This window comes from Tinamus guttatus, unplaced genomic scaffold (genome assembly GCF_059628265.1).
Source record: "Tinamus guttatus ecotype Peru unplaced genomic scaffold, ASM5962826v1 Tinamus_guttatus_pri_ptg000089l, whole genome shotgun sequence".
NCBI classification, from domain to species: Eukaryota; Metazoa; Chordata; class Aves; order Tinamiformes; family Tinamidae; genus Tinamus; species Tinamus guttatus.
In genome coordinates, this window is record NW_028288623.1 from 2,208,857 (window position 1) to 2,213,867 (window position 5,011).

The window sequence follows — 5,011 nt, forward strand, 5'->3', positions numbered from 1 at the left end:
CATGACTAGACTTCCCCTAGAATCACAGCTGCTGTAAACATTGCATTTAAGATAGCTAAAATCAGCCAAGCACTTCACAAACACTCCCCCTGCAGCTAAAGCAGGCTGAGTTGTGCTTTGCTGCTAGGAAAAGCCGTTTATTTTTGTTAGCCGGGGCAGGCAGTGAACATGTGCTGTGGAGAGCATGCAGCGGGGCTGCGGCGTTTTCCTTTTACAGCGCAGTAAAGTCATCGAGACCAGCCCTGTCCTCCTCCCTGGCGCGCCAGGGCCCAGCGTGCACGCCTCGTGAGAGAGGAAAAGGGCCCTGCTTTCACTGCCGCTAGCTCGCGTATTGAGATAAAGAGCAAAGAAGCACGTTTGTGAAACTCAGGGTGACCCCATGTTTCCCCTGGTCTCCACATCTTGGCACGCGCAAACAAGTAGGAGTTGGCAGGCGAGAAAGAGAACAGGCAGTTCCATGAGCAAGGTGCCAGGCCCCAGGAAAAGGCACAGCTACCATCTCTTACCTTGGCCGGTGGGGTCCCCATGGCACACAAGCTGGCGACAGCAGCAGAAAACCCAACTTGGTTAACAGATTGTTGACGGACAAACGCTCTCCCAGCTTGTTGTTACCACTGAAACAACCTGAAGGACACATATAATTTATACAGGTGCTGAGCTCCACCCTCTGCCTCCTCTGTGTGGAGAGGAGAGGCTGCCTACGTCTGAGACGGAGAGCTCCTCCGTGTCAGAGGTGACAGGAATGCTGCAGGTAACCCGGCTCTGCTTTACTACCTCTCACGATTTGCTGTTATCCCAGTACTATCTGCCAGGATCACAGCAGGATGCTGCCATGTTCGGAAAGTCTCCCTACTTCTCCTATTTCTTCCACCTAGTAACTGTTCCAATTCTTCCACTACTCCAATTAAAAAAAGGGAAGGGATAGTTGAATCTCACCTATTGCAATTTCTAGTGGAAGGGCAATCCGCTTCTGAAGGCTCTTTTCAGCCTTTTTTACAGTGAGGACTTGTTTTAATATGTTGGTGTGAATCTTTCTGCTAAACAGTAACTCAAACTTTCTTATTTGGCAGTACCTACTGGAAGAGATGAGTGGCCAACTCAGGGGTATTAGTGGAGGAAACACTACCTGACTCCTGGGCTTGTTTCTTCTGCCCTTTTCTAGAAAAAGAAAACCACATCTTAACATTTCCAAGCTTCCCCTTCACTGACCCCACCAGCTTGCTGGTGACAGCACCGAATCCTGAGGCACCCTCTGGAGAAGCCATGGGCACAGCTTCTTCCAACCTTTCCCATGCCTAGCTGAGACTGTCTGTGTGGTGCCTGTTAGGACACTACTCCAGACTACCCGTTGTGGCTGTAGCTTAATCCACACTTAAAACCTCTTGTTGGATATTCTGCAAATCCAGTCTCAGAAATAGCCTAAAGACCACCATGAACTTGTGTCCATTTTTCCTCAGTGAAGGGAGTAGGATCATCTGCATGAAGATATATGGTCAAACTTCACCATACCACCAGCAGACATCTTACACTGGGCAATATGACGGCAGGGGAGAGAGTTGAAGCCAAATCTGATTGAACAGTGTTTCTGAGTTTGACTTTTTGAGAGAAAAGGAGAGGAAATGTAACCAAAAAGTCTTTAAGAAAAATATTTACCTCATATCTTTGGGCTTTAGTTTTCTCCTTAAATTCAGGTGCATACTGTGGATTCATCTTTAAATTGTATTTAAAAGCATCTCCTATTAAATATCGTCATTGGCTGAAAATCAGTTCTTATGCTCCTGGGCTCATGCAAGGAACAACCCACAGCTCAAAGAGACATTTTAAGGAAGACTCTGATGCGGCTGGCAATGTAGTCACCATGCTACAGAGCACACGACTGGATGCAGGATTAGCTGAGCAACAGGTGAAGAAACTGAGTGCCTAATTAGGTTGACACCTTTGAAATATCAAGAAAAAAAAAAAGATATATAACCATATTAAATAAATCTCTGCTGTGTATGCACTGCAGATTGAAGGACCTGAAGGACAACTTTAAAGACCCTAGTAAATTGACCCAAACTTTCTAGTAAGTCAGCTGAGGACATTCAGAGCAATTAACCACAGACTCATGCTCCTGCACTATCATTGCTTAGTCACGTTTGCAGTACTGCAGTGCAAGCATTCTTCATGCTTGCTTGCGCACAAGAGTCTTTAACATCCATTTTTCAGCAATACAAAAACACAAAGGAAAAGCTCTTATTCAGAGAGGAGTTTGGATTTCCCCCTCCATACTCCTGGTGCAGCTTTGAACACAAGTTCTGTTGTTGTAGCTAAATTGAGAGTGCAAAATAGTAGGCTGAAAATGTGTCCCCTAAAGAGAAAGCAAATGGAGAAACAGATGGAGAAAAGTGAACTCTACTTGAAGAGGAGTATGTCTGCCTGGAAACAAAGCAACAAACTAAATATGGGGCAGCTACAGCAAAGAGACAGAGGCTTCAATGGAAGAGGAAGGAATAAAAATAAAAAAATAAAAACACCCAAACTCCTCAAATCAAGATGCAAAAGTTATTTTGGAGATCTATTGGAGATCTATGGGGCTAATTTTTCAAATAGCCCCTCCAAAACATAATATTTTCAGTAAAGCAGCATGGCCAAAATACATAAAGCAATTTGTGTTACTCGTCAACAAACACACTAACAAGTATCACATACATTTTCATCTGGACATGAGGGAGATGGGCTAGGTGATGACAGGCCTAACTACAGATCCCAGAAAGGCACAGAATGTGGAAAGTGAAGAAAAGAATGTCAGTTGCATAAAGAAAGGACAAATCCAAAGGGTTAAATCGAAAGCAATGAAGCCATCACACTATGCTTTAGTGAACTAGCCAAATGGAAGGCAGTATCTTTAACAGGTACAGAAAGTGCTTTCCTCTCCACTTTAATAGGTAGACAATACTTTTGAGCTTATGTTGTTCGGATTCAGAAACTATGACACCGTATCTGTGGTTACAACTGGAAAATCATTCTTCATAAGACAAAGAGGAGAGGGGTGCTAAAACAATTCTAAAGATTAACTAGCCTGGTCTGATTCTCTTTTTATAACTGAATCTTATTTCTTTTCTTAGTGCTGAAAAATGCACTGAAGAAAAGCTAAGAAAAAAAAAAGGCATAAAAAGACATATCATACCACACTGATAAATTGCTTCATATACAACCTGCCTGATCGTGCTCAGATAATGCATACCAGACACAGTATGAAACAAAGTGAGAATGGAAGGAAAGCAAGCCCATGCTGTTCCCAGCACGTACAAAATAGGAGTTAATTAATACAGTGTTCTGCTTTATGCAGCTTACCCAGTGGGCTGCCCATTGCAAAAAACTACTCACAGTCACAGTCAAGCTGCAAGAAACGGAGCACTAGTGTGAGAGCAGCTCTAAATGGCTGTCATTTGTATCATCTTACTGCTGGCATAAACTGAAAAGCTAACTGGGACAGAGCTTACAAAAGGTACTGAAGACTCATTGGGTGGAGTTCATTATTTATTCCAGCAATGGCAATAGCACAGCTAGATTTCATACAATCATGTCTTGACTTCAGTGTACAAAGAATGCGCTCAGTGCAGCATTGTCTTCAGAGTCTTCCCATGCTTGAGCCCAAAAGCTTCTCAAACAAGGATGGTAATTACTAGAGACTCATGTCCTAGTATTTTTTTTGAGAATATTTGTTTATTTACCTCATGAGAAGCTGTTAAGTAGAGCTGAGCGATGGATCTTTCCAGGGCTTGATGCGGCTGCATCATTTAGGGAACAGAGGTGGAAGACTTCATTGCTTTGCAAAGACTGTTCATTGCACCAGGCAGTGACGATGAAAGACAACAGCCACTTTCTCCTTGCCTTGTAAATCAGCTCCTGCATTGTTCAGTTCAGCGGCTGGGTTAGAAAAGTGAATGTAATCTAAGAAAATAATTGGATGCAGTCAAAATCAAACCCCAAATTTTCAAAATATTCTAAGGAATTATGGAAAAAAGAGTATTTTTCTCTCTAGCTCACCCACAAACTATTTATTTTTCACATATGTATTATTTAACCATTGTGAGAAAACAAACAAAAAAGCAAAACCTTTATTAAAATATATATTAGTTGTTCAGTTGAACATTGCCATGGTGAAACTGGCAGTTGAAAAGCAGAGCCTCAAGAAATGCCAGATTTAGATTTATTAAGCCTTTCCAAACTGAAACATTTAATTTTGAAATAAAAATCTTTCAAACTTTCAAGGTTCTTACACAGCCAGTTTTACTGAGCAAATCAACACAGCTAGCTTGAAATTATTTTAGATCTTCAAATACTTTACTGTCATCCCCTTTTCAGAATACCTAAAGTTAATTCTAACAAAATGCTGAGTTGTCTTTCTGAATAGTAGTCAGTTGATAGCAACACTGATAAATGAACACTATTTCTGGCTATCAAGAATTTCAGAAAAGTAAAAGGTGCTCTATCCCTTTACGCATCTCCCAAACCACTTCAATCTTAAATAAAGATATGATACAGTAAGGCTAGTATCACTTGTTCTTTATCCTGCCCAGTGTAAGAGAGCTAGTAATTTCCTTAGGCACTTTGCAGGTGTAGGTGTAAATATGGCACAAGGTAGTGATCTTTGTCACTTCAAAATGGGAGAAAACCATTGATTACTTAACTGGGGAATTATCTGAGGGCTGGAGGGCTATCTTTCCAAGACATGCTGATGTAAAGCCACTATGTTTAGAAATTATTCTTTTATTTTAAACTTAAGAGATTGTAGAGCACCTAATTGAAATAATTGAGTAAGACTTTTCAATGTAATTCCACTCAAGCCAGTTTCTGAGACGTTTATCTTCAGATCTTACTCAAATAGCCTGGCACTGATGTCAGTAGGAAATTGCTTGAGTAAAGGCTTCAGAAGAGTTAAGTAAGTATTACACTTCACAGCTTGGCTGACAGGAAGAATTGATTTATGCTTATGGTATTTAGTTTCAGACCATCAGGAGAAGGG